This window comes from Colius striatus, chromosome 12 (assembly GCF_028858725.1).
Source record: "Colius striatus isolate bColStr4 chromosome 12, bColStr4.1.hap1, whole genome shotgun sequence".
In the NCBI taxonomy this organism is placed as follows: Eukaryota; Metazoa; Chordata; class Aves; order Coliiformes; family Coliidae; genus Colius; species Colius striatus.
In genome coordinates, this window is record NC_084770.1 from 3147164 (window position 1) to 3154984 (window position 7821).

Genomic DNA, 7821 nt, shown 5'->3' on the forward strand with positions numbered 1-7821 from the left:
TTTTAGTTTGCCCTGAATATAGTCTTGAGATAACATGAACTAGAAAATCTATAAAATTAGTTCTTCTTGTCTAAAGAGTATCAGTCCAATAGCTACTTAAAATTTTCTATAGTGATGGTAACGATTTCGGGACAAAACCATTCATTTATTTCACTTGTAATTGCTATTATATATTACTACCTTATTACTGCTGACCAGAGTTGAGTTGTGCTTGAGAAATGATTCAGAATAGGGTTTTTCATAAGCTTGCAAAAACTGTTTATTGAATGGTATTACCAATCATCAGAATGATCTGTTGTCAGCACTCTGAAAAACTGAAAACGTTGCATTCGTTTTCTATTAATGTTAGACAAGACTGACACGGAGTTATTTTGTATCCAGATATAAAGCAGTAATAAAAGGTATTTTAAGAACAGCACAATTCTGACTTACCAGAATTGGTTGTTTTCTCTTGATCAGGCAGTTTTGTGTTTCCCAGATGCAGAGATGAGGTTTCAGCCACTGGTTTAACAATTGCATGTACAGTGTACATAACAATACAAAATCAAACTGTCTAAGCACATTTATTTACTTAAAATGGACATATGAATATCTAAATATTCTACATTAGAATCTGTTTTAAAGGAATAATAATGATGCTAAGACTGCTTTTATGTGATTGCAATAAGACAACATCTTTCAGTTGTATATTTTCTCAACAAACACAGGGAAGGAAATCATGTTACAGGGTAGCTGGCATTCTTCTTACTAAGGCCCTATTGCTTTGGCACTTGTCTCACATGGCCTTATGCTCTTCAGTGAGCAGTCTTTTGTTTTATGGTTTGATATTTGTTTCATTACAGTCTCAAATGCAGGTCAGGCCTGTGATGTACTCGGCACATAAAACCAAACCCCAACTACTAAGTTTTGTTTTCAGGTCAGGCTAATTTATGCAGGGTGTCAGAAACAGTTTTAGAAACCCCCAATGTGACCATAATCCAGGATCATTCTCTCAAGAGACACCTGTCAATTGGCTCTGTCAACAGGTTTGTGGCTTCTTAAAATTGAATTGTATTTTCATTTTTAAAATTTGATTGCAGTAGTTGTAATATGTAGGGATTTTTATTTTTAAGAACAGGTTAAGGTCGCTCTCTCTTTGTGATTTGAGCTGCCTAGTTAATTGGCTTCTCAGTTTGCATTGCACTTCAAACAATTAGCAATCACAGAATTGTATGGCATTACTGCAGCACTGAATGCATGTCTTTGTATTTGAAGCTTTTTTGTTCACAATGACAGAGTAAAATGTTTATATAGGAGAGCAGTCAGTGATGAAAGCTGTATTAGATTTTATCTTTGCTTTTTTTTTTTTTTAATAGTTATCATACAGATATAATGTATTTCCAGAGGCAAAAATAACACAGTGTTTGTATGGTACAAGTCCCATATAAACTATTTCTTTTGTTTTCCCATTTTTAGTAGAACCTGAATGGTGACATTTTTTAGAGGTAATAATTTATAATTCAATAGGAATCATAGAATCATAGAATGGTAGGGGTTGGAAGGGACCTTGAGAGATCATCTAGTCCAACCCCCCTGCAAAAGCAGGTTCACCTAGATCAGGTCACATAGGAACATGTCCAGGTGGGTCTTGAAGACCTCCAAGGAAGGAGCCTCCACAACCCCCCTGGGCAGCCTGTGCCAGGGCTCCCTCACCTCACAGTGAAATAGTTTTTTCTTATGTTTAAGTGGAACTTTTTGTGTTCCAGCATCATCCCATTACCTCTTATCCTGTTGCTAGCTGCTATAGAAAAAAGGGATGTCCCAACCTCCTGACATCCACCATTTCAAGTTATTTGCAAGTTATCTCAACATCCATGTTCAACATTTGAATTTTTAAACTCAGATTGTAGCAATTAATGGCTTTAGCTTCAAATGTCTCTTTTTGAGCCCTTTGTCAATATATTTCACAAATGTAACCTGACATAGGATTTGCAGCATTCAGATCTGGTCAAATTCCCTCTGAGATATGAAGTATATAATCTATTCATTAGTGAGAGTTAATCCAGAGTCTTAGTTCGAGGTAAAAAGTTTAGGCTTTTAATGCTAGAGGTTTCTGATTCAGCCTCTCTTATGCTGCTATTCTTAGAAATACTAATATTCTCTAATACATCCAACTTCCCTGCTCTCATCAATTAGTGATAATAACTATCACCTACACATGATTTTATAGCACAATGAATTCGCCTATCAAAAATGTGGCTATAGCTATCCAAATTAAAGCTGGTGAATTTTAATGGTATGTGGCTACTAGTTAGAATTTAATCCCATCGAAGTAAAAGCACTTATAAAGTTGTGATGTCACTTAGACTATACACATTGCCTTAGTGGTTTTGTTCTTAAAAAACAAAGTATATCATTCAATTTGCTATGGAGGTAAAAAATTAAAATAAGGCAGTATTTTCTGTTTTGAGTCTGTGAGCAGCCCAGGAAGCTCGAGAAGTAATAAACGCCGGGATGCCGCTTAACTGTGTACTTCAAAGATTAGCCACTAGATGACGCCTTGGTGCTGTTAATCTGTTTTGTTTTCCCCGGCCCACGTAGCTCTGAAATCGTGAAACTCTTTCTGTAGTAAATCGGTCCGGGAAAGAATGCTTTTCACATATTTAAAAATTATAATGTTGAAGACCTTCTACAGAAGTAAATAAATTTTCACGGCTGCTTTTAACTCCAGTTTGCTTTGTGGGAGTTTTGGTTGGGTATATTTTTGGACGTTGATTTTCTTCACCTGTAATGCTGATGATTTATTTGTCTTAGACAAAATCTCTTTTAAAAATAGTGTTTCATCATACTTTTTTTTCCTCTCCCCATTTTTTCATGTCGCTCTACTTCACAGCTGTAACTTAAAAGCTGAAGCAGGTCAGAACGGTGTCCTTTACGTGACCTGTTAACAACCACTCGGCATCTGTGGATAAATGCTTGTATAAATGTGTTTCATTTGGTGCATATTTTTCTTCACCAGAAGGACAGGAAGGAATAAACTCTACTTCTGTAAGGTGTTTTAATACTGGCATAACTGTATCCATTTCATGATATGTACGTACACTTTTGTAAAAATTACCACTGTTCCTGCTACTGACAGGTTTATATCCATAAAAAATTCCTGTGTGGACCAGGCTAGAGAGAAACTGAAATCTTCTGTTTAACCACAGACCAAAGCAAGCACTGTAGCTCCTATTCCTCATGTGTAGGTCTCTACACTAATAAACCTCAAATTTGTAGTCTGTGATACACCAGCAGGTTACCACAGTATAACAAATTAATGCACGTCAGCTGCTCCACAGCAAACTCTGTGCATATTTCTAACTGTCAGTTTCTTGCCATTAATCAAATGAAATTCATAACAGCTCCTATTTCAATGAAAAATGTGGAATTTCCTAATTTTTGGTTCAGCAGTGCTTTGGTGTATACGTTTGCAGGTGGACAGTTGCCTGTGAGTAATTCCTTGCATCAAGTTCACTAACAGTAAATATTTCTTTTGTGCTAATTTTTTGTGTGTGTCAAAGGGCCTCACTTTGGAACAAAAGACAAACATAAACTCTGTCAAGAGAAGACAGAGATTTATCCTTGTGAAAAAACAGGTTATGGAAACCCATAAACCCAAGTTTGAGCTCAAGGGCCAGAATCTTCATTGCCTTGCTCTTTATGCAGTGTCAATGAAACATTATAGAGGTATAAACTACTACACTAAAATATATTCAGCAATTCCTTTAACTTATTCCACAGAAGGAGTCCAGCCAATTGGTATGAGATCATCTCCTGGTAAGTATTACCCTTCTGTAGTACTGCATTGTCGCTGTAGAGTCTCATAGTGCAGGTACAATACAAGTTAAGTGAAATGAGCCAGGTAGGAAGAAGTGCAACAAAAACAGTCTGATAACCCTATTGCTGTGAGCAGATGTTGTATCTGGAAGTCCAAGTTGAGGCAAAGGCTGAAGCTGTCTAGACTTCCACTGGGGACCACACTGAATCATGCAGCCTGGTGACCAATCATTTTTTTGTGCCATTGTGACTTAGTCACAGGAAACAAGGAACATTCATTTTGCTGTGCTGCAGAATGACTATGCAATCAACATGGCAGTAGAAAAATCTGGCTCTGCTTCCCATTTTAAATGGCACAAGTCCACTAAAACAGAAACAGTTCAATCACGATCATACAACGCCCTTCTCTGGAAAAAAGAGTTATTTTCCTTTAGTGACTTTTGATGTGCTAACATTTTAACTAAGTGTTGGTGTTTTCTGTGTATTCAGTTTATGCCATCAAGGAAAGCAATTTGCTCTAATGCTACTCAAGGCACCCATTACTAGCAAACAGCAATCTGTGTTTTTAGAGAACCAAGGCTGTTATTTCACAAAGGGAGCCATTCAACTCTGCCTTAATCCTCTAACCAGTAAAGCTCATCTTCCAGGTGTTATTCCTGACTATTTTACTAATATCTGCTTCTCAAATGAGAGTCTAATCTAGATTAAATTGTTGGTGATTTATTAAAAAAATGCAATGTGATATATCTATATAAATAAATGTAAATGTAAATTCTCAAACATATTTTTAAGAGAACAGAAAAAAATGCCATATGTCACGTGCTTTTATTTTTAGTTGCACTTTTTGAGTATCTAAGTGAAAAGACAAACTATAGGAACCTTGTTTCTAAACATTTGTTTTCTAAACATTATTGCACATTCTTTCATTGTTGAATCTTTGAAACATATCTCCATAACAGTGACTAGTAAAACACATTTCTCTGAGACTGGTAGTTTGAATCCATTAAATTCTGTCCATAGTCCCTGTTATCTGTAGCTCGATGTGACATGTCTCAGGATCTGATAAGTCTGAACATAATAAATGACTCCCCAGAAGTGTTCTGACTTAAGCAGAACTACTTCCAAAACCAGTTCCAAGCTAGGGTTAGATGCCCTTATAATGATTTCAGAAGTTGTCATTTAATTAAAAAGGTGTAAAGAAAATAAAAAGTTATATATTTTGAGATTATACTTTTGACTCACTTCTTGTGCCAACTGAATTTTACTCTACTTTTTTTTCAACAACAAAAAAATCTCAACAGGCTTTGTCTGATCAAGATAGAATGTAGGGCTGTGGAGTATGGTATTTTATATCAATCAATGTGTTGAAAAGATTTACTAAAGAACTCAGCTGGATTTTAGAACTACTGCACTGAATGGCATGTTGAAAGAGAATTGCTTTAGCCTGTCCACCAGAAAATTTAAGCAATTTTTGGCTTTAGGGCACCTCCAGGAAAAACATGTACTTATTCTTCAGTTGTTAAAGTTCCTTTTCCCTACATGTGTAGGAAGAGATGAGTACATTTTGAAAAATCAAGTGATCAGATACCAGAGAGAGACATAAAAAGACAAATCAGAGAATTGGCTAAGTAGCAGAAACATTAAATATTATAAGGTAGTCAATAAAACAAGTACTGCTGTGAACAACAGAACTACTGACGCGTGGTTTGCTATGGATTTTGGCTCATGGTTGAATTCATTGGCATCAACATACAAACTCCAGCCAAGGTTTTCCATGATTACAGATATTTATCATGTAAGTGATTTTTCTGGGACTTGATACATGAACTCACGTAGTTCATCTTGAAATCTGTCTTCTCCTGCAGGCATTCTCTCTGGCTATTAATTTTCACATAAAATTGTAGAGCTATTATATCTTAGAGAGTCTTTCTCCTTTATCAAGTTTGGTTGGGCAGTTTACACTGGGCAACAAGTTCAAAAGCTGTGGGGGTACGGGCAAACAAATGTTGTGGACAATATTGTCCTAACAAATGAGGCTAGCCAACCCCTCTCCTTCCTGAATGTCAATACATGTGTGTGTAAAGGAGCAAATGTATAAATCCAGAACTGAATGAAATAGGTGACAGAAAAAAACAAGAAACTATAGGAAAATGCTTGATTTGAAGGCAGCAAATGGCACTGCATATTAAAAGCAGTTCAAATGAATGATCTTTGCAGCTTTCACAGGGAGATATCCTGTTTATCATTCATACCACGGTTTAATTCTGAAGTCGTAAGTTTACAGGAAAAGCCTTTGTGAAGGGTTTATCAGATTTTCAGAAAGGCTTTCTATGACAGACTGTTACCTAAACTAAACTCATCAGGAATCCAAAGTATAACAACATGAAAACAGGTAGAGAGAATTTCCAGTGGTTTGTAAAGATCATTTCTGGATCTTGGTAAACATGAGTTTATGCTATAGCCTTTCCTTTACTCCTGGTACTCTATTTGGCCATAAAACTGCTAAGATCTTCAAGATCTTTCTGACAGTTGTTTTGTCAACTGTTACTGCAGGTACAATGAAAGACTCAGCTTGATTTGCTGTTGGAGGAAAGAGGATATTATGGTTGGGCTGTAGAGACTCCACAAGCTCATCTGCCAGCCTGTTCCAGTCTTTCTTTATCTGCTGAGTGCAGAGGTGTTGCCTAATGTCCACCTAAAGTTTCCATGTTGCAAGTAAGTCTGTTACTTCTTGTCCTATCTTAGAGTATGAATGATAGTGTGCCCTCATTCCTTTAGCAGATTTTCATATTTGTATTCATATGCCGAGTGGAGGCTCTGTTTGCTGTCACATGAGACAAAGCTCCTAATCTTTTTGTGGATTTCTCCACTTCCAAGAACTCTGGAATGTATGATGTCATCTATTGCATTCCCTTTTCCATTCAATGATGACTGAAGCACTGCAGTGTGAGACAATTAAAGAAAGTGTGGTATTTAGAGAATAATTGCCAAATTTTTTGCAGCTATCGAAAAGCTTGTCTGGTTAATTTTATTTTATATCTCATTTTCACAAAATGATTTCTTCTAATCTTCACCATCTGCATAACAAGTGTAATCAGCAAGCTGAAAGTAAAATATCAGCAACCTCTGCCCTTCTAATCAATCACAAATTAAACCAGAAAAGAATGTGGTTTAGCAAGAACACATCTTCAGAAGAAATCCTATTAATCTCTCCCCACTAAGGCAAGACATTTACCTGTGCTTAAAAAGAATACAAATATAATGAAACAACTTTTTGTATCTGTATGTATAACTTTATTTGTCTTCATCAGATCCTGAAGTAAATGCTGTTTTAGAAACCTCAGACTTTTTTGCCAGATGGCAGTGGAATAGACATTTCACAAGATGTAAATCAGCAGAGTGTGTAGAATATTCATGGAAGAACTGAAAGCCATTCTGTGGCAGAGTGCTCAGGGTATCCTTCAGAGCTTAATAGAGAGCCTCTTAGGAAGTAGCCACAGAACATTATAGGTCAGGGCAATTCAAACATTATTCTACAGTGTTTACCTAGAGTGTTGCTTTCTTCTTTTAACAGTTGATAAGAAAATGATAGCTGACTTTTCAGGGAGAAAACTTAGCTCAATGCAGAGAATTTTTAGAAATTCCACCATAAACATTCCTTACACACACCTTTGTCACTGTGATTTGAAAAGTCCAGTGACAGATAATGGTACTTACTCTACCCTGTACTGTACTCACTAGGAAACACTTTTCTTGTAGTATAGGCTTTTCTGTTTTCTGGATCAGAAGGTTGCTGGTAAATTCCCTTTCTGTTGCCTATATTTGAGTAATATTCTCTACAAGGAAAAAAATCAATGCAAATGGTAATCCTTCAAAACAGTGGAGACAGAACTGGATGCCAGAGGGCTGAAAAAATGTGAATGAACATTCTCTGATTTACCAGTGAGGTCTTTTCCTCCAGTGCAAGTATTTAATCTGCTGACAAGGAGATAAGGGACTCTGTACAGCTTAGAGACCAACTGA